The following is a 14,045-nucleotide window of genomic DNA, read 5'->3' as shown; positions in this document are numbered from 1 at the left end:
AGATTTTTTTTTTTTTTTTTTTGCAGGGGGGAGATTCTGTGTGTGTGTGTGTGTGTGTGTGTGGTGTCTCACAGCAACCAGGGATAGAACCCATGCCTTTCCCCTGCGTTGGAAGCGCCGAGTCTTAACCACTGGACCACAAGGGAAGTCCTCCCTTGGAGGTTTTTTTTAAATTAATTAATTAATTTTAATTGGAGGCTAATTACTTTACAATATTGTAGTGGTTTTTTGCCATACATCGACATGAATCAGCCATGGGTGTACATGTGTTCCCCATCCTGAACCCCCCTCCCACCTCCCTCCCCATCCCATCCCTCTGGGTCATCCCAGTGCACCAGCCCTGAGCACCCTGTCTCATGCATCAAACCTGGACTGGCGATCTGTTTCACATATGAGTTTTGAGTTCGAGTTTAGAGTTAAACGACCTGGGTTCGGCTTTGGGCTCGGTCACCCACAAGAGGAGTGTGTGTGCTTAGTCGTTCAGTCATGTCCGACTCTTTGCGACCCCGTGGACTGTAGTCCACCAGGCTCCTCTGTCCTTGGGGATTCTCCAGGCAAGAATACTGGAGAATGCCCTCCTCCAGGGGGTCTTCCCAACCCAGGGATTGAACCCAGGTCTCCCACATTGCAGGCAGATTCTTTACTGTCTGAGCCACCAGGAGATGTGTCCAAATCAAGCTCACATCTCAAGGAGAGCACAGCTGGGCAAAGAAGTCTCCAGGTACGAGTTGGTTGGTGCCTGCTCCAGGGGCATACCACACTTAAGGGGGTCTGTGCCATTACAACAGTCAACTGCTAAGTTCCTAGGGACAGAAAGTAGAACAGTGTTTGAGAGGTTGGAGGAGGGGGAGTGAGGTGTTATTTTGGGGGTTTCAGGGTTTTAGTTTAGGAAATGGAAAGAGTTCTGTGGTTGGATGGTATTGATGTTACACAATGTGAATGTACTTAATGCCACTGAACTGTACCCTTAAAAATGGTGAAGATAGTATATTTTAGTACCATCTAGTAAGCTCCTGCTGTATGCTGGGCACTGTTTGATTCACACAATCTCATTTAATTTTAGTACATTTTAGTACAATTGAAAAAAAAAAAAAATCACTACAATAAGCCAAAGACAAAGGTAGCTCTGATGCTCACTGTGTTGAAAAGGCTGAAGAGGCCTGGTCCCAAGCTCCCAAAGGCCTCGAGAGGGAACACCTGAAGCAGATGCTGGCCAGGCCAGCCTCCCAGGGGGTGCAGTGCAGGCGGGGGAGTAGGAAGGAAAGATGGGCCCAGAAAGAGGAACAAGCAGGGAAGGGAGCCCTCGGCCCAGCGCTCCTGGAGAATGTGCGGAAAACCTCTCTCACCTTCCCTTTTCAGATGAAACAAGGCAGATGTAGGGGACTGGGGGGATAAACAGGAAAGGATGGTGGAGCTCAGCTTCCTGATTTTCTACAAGGACCACCAAGTATGGTGTCCATGGGTAGGTCCAGGCCAGGCAGGTTCTGACAGTCAACCCACAAGTATCTCCAGGTGTGCACCAAGAAATGCACAGGTTCAGTCCTGTGTGGTGGGGAACCAGGTGAGGGGCCCATTCAGAGTGGGGGTGGCAGGATTATCCAGGAAGGCTTCCTGGAGGAGCCAACCTTCCCTGAGTGTTGAAAGAGTTGGGGAGAATATTAGAAGGGACTTGAGGGGGCCAAGGAGCAGGCTCCCAGGTCAGGGGAAGCCTCTTATATTCTCTTCACACCCCCCAGCCTCGATTTGTCTGGGGTCCTGCTGATTGATTACAAACTACATGAAAGACAGACTCTCCTCCCCAAGGCCTTGATGGTCCACTTAGTTGCCCCCCTTAAGGATTCACCAAATAAGTAATTACTAAGACTGACTCAGCAAGAAAATGAAATATCTCTCGGGGAGGGGGTAGACAAATTCCCTGTATAATGAAGGGAATTATATAGGCCCTTCATTGCCCCCAACCCATGAGAGAGGGACAGAGGGTGGCAGCGAATGATGCCAGGCAGTGCGCTTTGCTTTCGCGGCATGTGGTTTCCAGAGAGACCAGGGCCACTTCCTTCAGATAAACACCCGCCCGCATAGCTGGAACACAGGATGCATCCTCCAAGCCGTCCTGCACAGAGGCCTCGGCTGCTTGCACCTGTACCTAGCTGCGTCCCAAGGGGAATTTCAAGTGATGCTCTGGCCAGGATGTCCAAAGGAGAGCAATGGACCCATCTGGAGACAAGAAGCCTCCTGCCCTGGCTCACGTCCCGGGCCCTCCTTTTTCTCTCTGTCTGTCGTTGCTCACGCAACAATCTCTCAGGTGGTTCTCTTGGGCCAAGAAGAGAGAATGGTCACACCCTGAGCTCCTGGAACCCTCCTCCCAGCTCCTTCTGTGTATCTTCCTTTCCCCAGGGTCCTGGTGTGTGACTTTCAGGACCAGGAGGAAGAATGTGGTCTCTCCTTCTGAAACTGCAGACTTTAGCCTGACTCCTTGAGACAGTGCCGGGGAAGAGAGAGGGGCCCTGTGGGAGGGATGAGGTGCAAGACGGTTGTCATGCCCCTGTGAGGGCTGCACACGCTCCTGTCATCCTCAAATCGCCACGGAGACTGGAGATCTCCACGTGGTGGAGACCCTTGACCACAGTTAGGAAGGCAGGGGCGGGTCTGGCTGAATTCAAAGCTCTTAACTCACTAAAATAGGCTATCCCCCTGAGATGGGGATGAATCTTCTGTGAGCAGGTAGCAGAAACCAAATTCAAATGTGGGTGTTTTGTTTTTCAGTAAACAGAACACTTTGCCGCTTTGTGGAGGCCGGGCAGACGGCCCTCCCAGCCTCTCAGCCCAGGCTATATGCTAGTCTGTGTGTCTCTCTGTCTCCATCTCTCTTTCTCTCTATTTCTATCTCTCCCTCCCTCCCTTCCCTAGTCACCATCAACAAGTTTGATTTCCCCAGTAGGGAGTTTTACAGCCGTAATAATGTAGTCCATCTTCTGGAGTTTAAGGCACCCTTACATATTATCTCATTTGTCTTTGCAGCATCTCTGCAAGGTGAAGGCTTGACAGAAATAGTAAAACAAGAGGCAAGAGCTATAAAAGGACTTTCATGAGGTTCTGTGCGAGAGCAGGGTGGGTGCTGGGGGTTCCAGAGACCGATACTTCCAGAAGACCCACTGAGCCTGGCATGTGAGGCTTTGTAGCAGCCTGCACTTTTCCAACAAGCCTAGAAGTGTTTTAAGAACAAAAGATGTGATGTGGAAGCAACATGAATTAACTCTGCCTGGGGCATCCTCTGAAATGACCATGTGACACTGGTGTTCACCCTTGAAGGATGGGCAGCACATTTCTGTTTTGACTACAGGAAGAACAAGAAAGATCTGGGACAGAGAAGGGCCGGTATCCCAGCTCGTTTGGGCTTACAGGGCTGGATAACCGGGTGTCTGCGGTGGGCAGTGGAATAAAGATGAGATTCCAGAAGACTCGGTGATTTTTCCAGGGGGCGATTCTGTGAGTGTACCAAGGGATTTAGAATACGATCCTGCCCATGAGGAGCTTGTAACCTAGTTGGGAAAATAAGATCAGGTAGACACTGAACCACTCAAAGCTATTGCCTTCAAGAATACAGTTCTGAGTCCTACTGAAATAGCATTCCAAAGAAAGAAAAGATCAAGTATGGGCAAGGCAAGTCCAAGAAGTCATCACAAGAGAAGGGGAGGAGAATTGGATGGAAAGGAAAGCATTTAGGTAGGCAAAAAGGAGAGGAAACTGTGGGGAAGCTGAGCGAACGCCTGGGGCGGGAGCCCCTTAGACCTCTGTCCTCTTAGCATTGCATTGGTCCCCAGACCACCCCCCTTTCCCATCACCCTGCCCCCATGATCCGGCTCGACCCACAGGTTGATACTCAGGTAGACTATAATGGGTCATCATATCACTGTCTTACGTGAACAGTCTACCGTGGCTCCGCTTTGGGTGGAAAGAAAGTAAATCAAGGGGTTTGGGGGGGATCCAGGTCCCTGAAGATGATGGAAATGTTGTAAGCCCCGGAACTAGATTTCCCGCCTGCCTTCTCCCTTCCATTGGCAAATTCAGACTCCAGCTGTTTCTCATGCCTGGAACCTCTTGAGAGACACTGGCTAGCCCAGGGGACTCTAGAGAAGTTGAAACATACTGGTCTTCAGCAATTAGTTTTTGAATGAATGACTAAGTGAATGAATGAATGAATGAGAACCTGAATTCCCTTTCCTTTCCCATCCATCACCCATCACAGGCAGCTCACCAGGGTGCTGTGCTGTCTATCGTCCCTTGGTATCCTCAGGGGATTATTTCCAGGACAGATACCTAAATCCATGGATGTTCAAGCCCCTTATATAAAATGGTGTAGTATTTGCATATATACTACTACACTCGTCTTCCCGCATACTTTACATCATCTCTAGATTACTTACAATAACTTGGTTGTTGGTCGTCCCATTGCTAAGTCACATCCAACTCTTTACGGCCCCATAGACTGTAGCCTGCCAGGCTCCTCTGTCTGTGGGATTTTCCAGGCAAGAGTACTGGAGTGGGTTGCCATTTCCTTCCCCAGGGCCTCTTCCCAGGCCCAGGGATCAAACACACGTCTTCCACATTGCAGGTGAATTCTTTACCACTGAGTCACCAGAGAAGCCCTTTACAATACCTAATACAATGTAGATGATAGGTAAATAGAAGCTTCAAGCAGCAAATTCAAGTTTTGCTTTGGGGAACTTTCTGGAATTTTTTTTCTTTCCAAGTATTTTCCATCTGCTGTTAGCTGAATCTGCAGATAGGGAATGTGCAGATACAGAAGGCTAACTTCACTCAACTCTGGACAAACGCAGTTCTAAGTGCTTTGTTCATATTCTCTCTCACATCCCTGAGTGTATTCATGCACATCTGACAGCTGAGAAAATGTTCAGGGAGGCTGTAAATAATACCGATGACAATAATAATGTCAGTGTTAGCTGACTCTCATTGAGCACGATCTATGTGTCAGGCATTGTCTCAATGATATAAACACGTTATTCCACTTAACCCCACAACAACCCTATGAAGTAGCTGTTTTGAAGATAAGGAAACTGATAAAGAGCTGTGATGCGGCGGTTCTCACAGCAAGTGAATGAATGAAAATAAACGGGCACTAAGAAAGTGGGTGCAATCAACAAAAACAGAAAGTCATTTCCATCCCCTTCTCGAACGGGGTCCATCTCCAAAACAGAGGTGAGTGGCTGTGAACAGGCTTGGGCCCCAGCGCCCCCCAGAGATTGCTCCCCGAGTCACCTCCTCCCACCTCCTCCCAGGCTGGCACAGCCGCCAACCTGGAGCTGTAGCTCTTCAGATGATAAGGGCTCTGGGAATGGCTTGGAGGAGGAGAGTTAATTAGTTCACAGCAAGCAGAGCAGGAGCCTGATTACTCCCACCGCAGGGAGTTGATGGCATGTGATAAAGGCTAAGCCAGCCCCCAGGAAGTTCAGTCCTTCTGCACCTGCACAGACAGAAGAACAGGGGACCTCCTCTTCTTCCTTCAGAGACCAGAGTCACCATCCAGAACAAAGTGAGATTAAAGAAGCCTCTCTCCAAGTTGCACCTGGCCCACCCCACCCCACCCTGCCCTGACTGGATTACAGGGTGACTGTCAGCGATCTTGTGGGTCCTGACCTCACTGTAATGGAGCGTAGGATATATAGACGGCTGGCCTGTCCAGCAAGGTACCCGGCCTTCTGTCTCTGTTCTGTTGCCTGTGTACTGAGAGACTCCTTTGGGCTTTCTAAGGTTACACGACCAGCCGTGCAACAGGAAGAGCTCAGGGGTGAAGGAAGAGAGTCTAGGTTCAAATCTTAACTTTTTCATTGACTAGCTGTGTGACCTTGGTTGAATTTCTTAACTTCTCTGAGCATCAGTTTTCTTTAAAAATAAATAAATAACATGGAAAGAAAACTTACCTAACATATTAAATAATAGGATAGCATATATAACTTGCCCAAAACAATCTTACACAAAAAATACTACTTTCCTTCCCTATCTGTAAAATGGAACTAGTCTCACCTGCCTGTCCCCACCTTATAGAGACTGGTGCCAGTGAAGCGAGGTGTCGAATATGAAGATGTTCTGTGACCTAGATCTCTACGGAGTACAGCTTCCTCCATCATTCTTCCAGCAAAAGTGAGACATTGACTTCCCAGCACTGGCTGGGCTCCGGTGGCATGTGTCAGTGATTTAGGGCCTGGCGTGATGATTTTGCCAGTCAGCTCCATAGCAGAGAGGAATTGACACTCACAGCTTACGCTCCAGTCTGCCTGATGGTCAGCGAGCCACCTCAGTGTTAAGTTGCTTCAGCTGTGTCCAACTCTTTGTGACCCTATGGACTATAGCCCACCAGGCTCCTCTGTCCATGGAATTCTCCAGGCAAGTATGCTGGAGTGGGTTGTCCTGCCCTTCTCCAGGGAATCTTCTTGATCCAGGAATCAAACCTGCGTCTCCTATGACTCCTGCATTGGCAGGTGGGTTCTTTACCACTAACGCCATTTGGGAAGCCCAAGCAAGCCTCCTCTAGCTCTGAGTAGAACTCAGGAGAAGGGAGGGAACACCCCCATGCCCTTTGGGGAAGGCCTCAGGAGGACAGCACAGGAGACGAGAGGTCAGAGTACAGAGTCGATGAACCAGACAGGAGCAGAAGGGAATGGCTCTCAGAAGACCTCCTACCAGAGACGGCTGCAGACTGAGCCTCCCAGCAGCCTGTGATGGGAGGATGCAGGGCCAGCCCGAGGGCTCCAGGGAGGCTCTAGGGGTATCATGTCTCTCACCTGGTGTTGCAGTACCTGGGGAGGCTGAGATCCAGGGAACAGGTCCTGGGATGCTGGTGAACACCTAAGAGGGTCCAGGTGTGAAGACAGGGCTGTGCTGGGGGCTGTTGAACAGGATGGTGGACAGGGTGGGTGGGTGGGAAGGAGACTGGATGGAATGGGTAGCCTATCCCTTCTCCAGGGGATCTTCCCAATCCAGGAATCGAACCGGGGTCTCCTGCATTGCAGGTGGATTCTTTATCAGCTGAGCTACCATGGAAGCCCTCAAAGAACACAGCAGGAACAGGAAAGTTAGAGGGCATGAGGCAGTGAAGGAGCAAACTAAGATGGAGCCACACCCATCTCGTGATCTTCCCGATCTTTTTTTTTTTTACCTTTTATTTTGTATCGGGGTATAGTCCATTAACAATGTTGTGATAGTTTTGGGTGAACAGTGAAGGGACTCAGCCATACATATACATGTATCCATTCTCCCCCAAGCTCCCCTCCCATCCAGGCTGCCACATAACACTAGCAGATTCCCTGTGCTATAGAGTAGGTCCTTGTTGGTTATCCGCTTTAAATACAGCAGTGCGTACTGACACCACCACAACTTTGGGCAAAGTGTCTTTGCCCAAAGGCCACTCACCCTACCCTCTCAGCCTCCTTTCCACATTAGAAAGCCCAAGAAAACACAGTAATTACCTGCTTCCATTTCCGAAGGTCTTTAAGTGATTAACATTGTGGGGATGGCTTTGAACTTCTCAGATAGGAGCTGCTATGGAAATATTATTATTGTTTTAAGAAATAATATGTCTCCCATTGCTGGCTGTTGCTAAAGGGTCTGTTACCTTATCATTGGGGTAAATGTTTGTGAGCTGATTAATTACAACTCCATTTTTCCAACTGTTTAATTTAGATGTTAATAAATTCAATACTTTTATCCATTTATTGTCCCAGATAATATCCTTTGGGAATAACTTCTCATTTATGATAGTGACCTGAGCAAGGAGGCTCATAAACTGTATTAGGAATGCCTTCAATATGAAATGATGAAAATTGCATTATGAATACAGTTCTCTTGCAAGCTTCCAAACGATCAGAACCACGACCCAGCCCAAACTCCACCATTAAGTTGAATTAACATTCCTGTAAGAACTGTGTAATGCTTGCACAGTCTGATTTTCTGTTTAATTTCTCAACCCAAGCATACTGACTTTTCCATTTAATTGACTTTGCCTCAATCTTTATTCAAAGGGAGAAAAAAAAGATACGCAAGAGGGAAAATGATTTCCATTACATCCCTCTGCCCTTCCCCTCTCTGCTGCCTCCACCCCACGCCCCAGGCTGAGAGGCACCTGGGAGGAGAGGCACAGCCCGTGGGCGTCAGGAGACACGGGGACCTGCACTGGAGGCAGGGAGAAGCCGCGTCTCTGTCTCATGTGACATCGAACACCCTTTCTCAGGACAAAGGTGTCTGGAGATGACACCCAGGACCACGGGCATTCAGAGATTTTGGGGAAGGGAGGGCTCTTGCCCATCCAGGAGGGTCAGCTCCCAGCCCTGCTCGAAACCCCAGCCAGCAGTCTCTCTGGGTCTTGGGGCTCCATCTTGGGGTCACATGGGCATGCTAAGTCACTTCAGTCATATTCAACTTTTGGCAACCCCATGGACTGCAGCCCGCCAGGCTCCCCTGTCCAAGGAATTCTCCAGGCAAGAACACTAGTGTGGGTTGCCATAGCCTCCTCCAGGGGATCTTCCCAACCCAGGGATTGAACCTGGGTCTCCTGCATTGACAGCCGGGTTCTTTACCGCTAGCGCCATCTGGGAAGCCCTTGGAGCCACACAGCAACACAGAACTGCTCCAGGCATTCACCACGGGATGTTGTTGCTTAGTTGCTAAGTTGAGTCCTACTCTTTTGTGACACTATAGACTGCAGCCGGCCAGGTTCCTCTGTTCATGGGATTCTCCAAGCAAGAATACTGGAGTGGGTTACCATTTCCTACTCCAGGGGTTCTTCCTGACACAGGGATCAAATATGCATCTCCTGCATTGGCAAGCGGGTTCTTTACCACTGAGCCACCAGGGTGTAATCTTTCTCTTTAAAAAGTCCTTTTGAAGAGGACCCCGCCAGTCCTCTGGACATCACAGTCCAGCCCCCAAACTCTGCAGGGAGCCGTAGCCTGTTCCCTGTCCTCCCCATCTTCCCCACCCTCCCCCCATCTTCTCCACCCTGCTCCTCCCTTTCTGTCCCTCCCTCCCTCACCTGCTCTCACTCACCCAGCAGGCTCTCCTCCATCCAAGTTTGGTTTCACACACGCAGTAGACCATCCTCGTCTAAATACTAGTAAAGATCACCCATCAGTCCTCAGTTATCTGCACAGTGATCAAAGGCAGCAAAACCAGCAAATCCAGAACCACAGACACTGCCATTTGGAATGTGGGAGATGGTTTCATAAGCTACAGCTCCCCAGCATGCCTCAGCTAGTTACTGTTCAAATGACCCTCACTCTGCAGGCAGGGTCCCTGGTGTGAGGTGAGTTCTGTGTGGGGCCGAACAGGACGGCAGTGACAAGCACCCCCAGTCCCCTGACAAAGCGCCACAGTCTCTGGCAGGCCTGGAGGTGGCTCCGCCTGGCGAAGCCTTTCCTCTGGTCTGGCTTTACTTGGGAGGCACAAATGGCACCAAAGGACTCAGGGTGGGTGGATGGAAAGACTTTTCTTCAAAAGGGAGCAGCCTGGTCAGAGCGTATGCTGAGAAGAGAGACGAAAAAATAACCCCCCTGGATCCAAGCACTGAACAAGCAGTCAGCATGCCTTGGGGCAGACAGCTCTGAATCCCCGTCACGGGGTAGCTTCCCTCTAGCTGTGTATGCAGAGTCTACTTCCTCATGTCCGTGTCCCACAGCCACCCCTCACCTCAGCACCTTATCACGTCATATCGGAGTCCCAGCCTTCCAGCTCACGGCCTCCCACTTCCCTTCTCTTACTGACCTGGGTCCTGGGACTCTTCAATCAATAGAAATCGATAAGAGTCCAAAAGAGAAATTCAGGCAAGGCTTTTACTGGGACTGGTGCTACAGCAGGAGGGAATGAAAACTAGTAACAGGTGCCCTTGCCCACTCCCTGGGGGATGGGGGGGGGGCGTGCCAGCTGGTTCCTTAAATGGGGTAACAGCAGGCACAGGGTTGGGCAGGGGGATGGTCTGCCCATCCCCGTAGCGGTGCAGCGCTCGAGGATCACGCACAGTCCCCCGCTTTTGCTCTTGGCAGCTCAGAAGTGGCAGTTGGTTTGTGGCCTTTTTGTATCTTACTGCTTATAGTTGTCCCAACTGAGCATGCGTGCAGTTATTTTCAGTCCCTTGTAGTTTCTTCGTATTCTGTTGCTGGAGAAGAGGTTTGTCTAGGTGCAACGACTCTGGTAAAGGGTCCCAGGTCTCAGGTCCCAGCCTGTCTCCCTTCCACTCCCACAGCTGTGTCCACAGAACCCGATACAGGGTAGAGATAGTTCACTTATGTTTCTCTGCTCATCACCAAAGCAGACAAACCTGGCTGCACCAAGGTGAGAGGTGATATAGCAAGTGATTAAGCCTGAAGCCTGGCCCTGCCGTCTTCCAGCCAGGTGACCATGGGCGATGAACACACCTCCTCTATACTTCAGTGTTCTCCCCTACAAAGTGAAAGTGGAAGTGTTAATCACTAAGTCATGCCCAACTCATTGTGACCTCATGAACTGCAGCCCACCAGGCTCCTCTGTACTTTTCCAGGCAAGAATACTGGAATGAGTGGGTAGCCATTCCCTTCTCCAGGTGATCTTCCCGACCCAGAGGTTGAACCCAGTCCCCTGCATTGGCAGGCGGATTCTTTACCATCTGAACCACCAGAGAAGCTTCCCCCTCTATAAAATGAGGCCAAAAATAATGGATTGCTTTTGTATGAATTAAGTGAATTAACATGTGTATAAATTGCTTAGAACATTGTCTGACACAAAAGTGCTATGTGTTTGCAAGTATCGTTAGTAAGATGTTTAACCCCTTGAGAGCAGGGGCTGTATCCTGCATCTGCAGACCTCTATTCAGCTTGTGGGACAAAACAGTAAAATCATTTAACAGAAAGGCACAGGAGAGAAATGAAGTTAGATTCAAGAGCTGGCTGTGTGATCTTGGATGAATTATATGTTATTCAATACAATGACATTTAGTCTCGTGAAAAACTTGCAAGGCTGATGTAAGGCTTGGAATGATGTTTGTAAAACCTTTATTAGCATAGCATCTGGTGCTACAGGACACTGGATAAATGGTGACCGTAATCTTTGCTATTATTGCTGAAAGAATGAGCAGCGAGTGAGCTGCAGTCCCTCCAAAGCTGGAATTACATCAGTAAATCTTCAAGAAACCTGCATCCCCATGGGCGGGTCCTGCTAAAGGAATTGTGGGGCCCAGTGCGAAATGAAAACATAGGGCTCCTTGTCCAAAAGTATGATTCAGTATTTCAAGATGGCAACAGCACAGCATTACATGAAGCATGGACCCTACCCAGGGCACAGGGGTCATTCACGCCCCTGGGACTGACCAGCGCTAGTTTCAGCCAAAGGGGCCAAGGCCCTCTTTTGAAGTCAAGAGTCTCAACCCAGAGAATTCTGGGACTTCAGCAGAGTAAAGCTGAGCACGCAGAGTTCCTAAGGCCAGACCAAGTGTCCCCAGTGACTTGACTTCCCAGCAGTGGCCTTAGCACCCCCTCCTGCACCTGAGACCTCACTTCACAAAGTGAGTGACTCAAGGCCATCCCTTATCTTTGATTAGGTGTGGACCAAAAATGTACTTGGTAGCTGCAGCCAATTGAATTACTGACCCTAATCTCTCACTCCCCTCTCAGCGTATTGACTCCAAGGTCAGCCTGAGTGCATCTCACTGCTGCTTGAATTTCACCCACATTACTCACTTTGAACAATAGGAGCAGCTGGGCTTGCCCTCTTGCACACCTGCCTCTCACTATGGGAAGTACACACTGAGGGTGGCCCCTGCCCCAAAAAAGAGGAGAGACACATGAAGCAGACCTGGACCCACCTCACAATCTGCAGTCAAGTCCAAATAAATTCAACGGAGATCAACTGAACCCTCCCATAAGCAAGGAACAAATATTCTCCGTTTGGGGCCACTAAGCTTAGGGTAGCTTGTTAAGCGGAGTCACCTTGGCAATAGCTGATAGTTGATATAGCATCTTGCAACCCAAAGACACTGACACTCATCTCCCAGTCACCTATTGAAAGTAAGGTACCAGACACAACTTATAAGGGTTTGCAAATAAAACACACACACACACACATCCCCAGCCACAGTCAAGAAACCACCAAGAGGCGAGAGCAAATCTGTGTAACTAGTATCTTGAGTCAACAATTCTAGCTTTACCTCCCAATTTCCTTTAAAACATATTCCTGAGAGCCCATTTTCCCTGCCCCTGGATGAAAAGACAGCAAGATGGCAGCTCCATGGCTCTCCTGACCACTCCAATGTAATATAACAGTTCTCCAGTCCTCACAATCATAAGTTTTGGCTTAATATTAATAATTAAAATGCCAGCCCTGAGGATTAGTCAAGACTCCATTCTTGATCCAAGCTGGAGACCCCTCCCTCCACTCCTGATCCCATGCCATGGGGGCAGTGAGGCTGGCCAGGTGGATGTGATCACCATCTTCTCCAGCCTCTCCAACCATAGGATTCTACTCCTTCTGTCCAGCTTCAGAACTGGACTGGAACTGGGCTGATGGAGGGAAGAGAAACAGGGAGTGGAGAGCAGAAAGGTCTCCCTTGACTGGCACTGCTGGGTGATCCGGCATGACTCCCTCTTAAGTGAAGGAAGATTCTCGTCTCGTGTGCATTTATGAGGGCATGTCTGGAGACACCCTCAAAGCTGGGGCTCTCTTGCCCACAGTTCCCCTGAGCTGTGTCAAAGCACCTCCATTCCTGCTGGTTCCTTACTCTTTCCTCAGCCCCTAAGCTGTCAGCACTCCCTCCAACTTCTTTCAGCTGGTTCTGTCTGTCCTTCCAGGTGACCCTCTAGGACAGATCCTAAGATGGCCCACACTAGCCCTCTCTCACACATGGTCAAAAGCGGTCCAGGGTATCACCCTGCACCCTTTGACCTGGCGGATGCCAGGAGTGCAGGTCAATCCCGGGGTGGCAGAAAACTTCCCAGCCTTGCTCCTCTCCTCACAAAGGTGCTGTCTCTTGCCTTTTAGATTTTCCAGGGGGACTCAGACCATGGACTACTGTACCCTTCAATCTGAAGGGGATCCATATTGAGCTGAGTTATTATATTATAAACTGTTTCATCTGGACTTGAGGTGAAGGAGGATATATCTTCCATGTCCCTGTATTGGTCATGGTTCAGACAAGAAACTAGAAACCACTCATTATTTTCATCAGAAAGGTGACAGAGTGTAAGTTTCCCTGGTTGGCAGTGCTCTGTGTGTGTTGTCACACATGCCAAGAGACTAAAGCATCCTGACTCCATGGGGAGAGGAAAAGTTCCACACTTGGAACTTTCCTGGGCTCTGCTATGTGCTTCTCTTCTCTTGGCTGATCTTGATCTATACCCTTTCCCTACAATAAACCATAATTGTGAATATAACAATGTTAGTGAGTTCTGTGAGTATTTCTAGTGAATTATCAAAACTGAAGGTCTTTTGGAAGCTCTTGAACTTGCAATGGGTGTCAGAAGTGGGAGCAGTCTAGTGAAAAGTCCCCTCTAAATTTCCAGTTGGCTAACTTTGCAGAAACCAGGTGTCAGTCAAATTCTTGGAAAGGCTAGAGGAGTGAGATTTAGGGCCTCCTTGGCCCATCACAGAATTTCAGGTTTATCACCATGGTAGTGATCCTAAAGATTATGAAGTTGTTGTGCTACCTGGAGTCTGAAAACTGCAGAAACCACTGCTGATGTTCACAGCTTCCCATCAGCCCTGAGGCAGGAGACTGACTGGAAAACAGAGAATCCACTGGGAAAACTCAAATTGGCCAGAGCACCCACTACTTCTGCCATGCTGGAGGAGAAAGAATAGCTCTGACTGCTACTTTGGCTTTCAAATCTAGCTCCAGGGCATCTCATTGGCAGAATTAAACCACTCACCAAACAAGTAAGTCTGAAAACTGGCTTCTGGACTTCTAAAGAGGAGAGCTAAAGAGGAGAGAGCTAGAGTCAGGGTGGGGGGCAATAGGGGTGGGGGGTGGCAATGAATGACTCCTGCCTCGGGCTCAGCAGGAGCTCTCT

The sequence above is a fragment of the Cervus canadensis genome, chromosome 13, assembly GCF_019320065.1.
Source record: "Cervus canadensis isolate Bull #8, Minnesota chromosome 13, ASM1932006v1, whole genome shotgun sequence".
Taxonomy (NCBI): domain Eukaryota; kingdom Metazoa; phylum Chordata; class Mammalia; order Artiodactyla; family Cervidae; genus Cervus; species Cervus canadensis.
Note: the sequence above shows the minus strand (reverse complement) of the source record.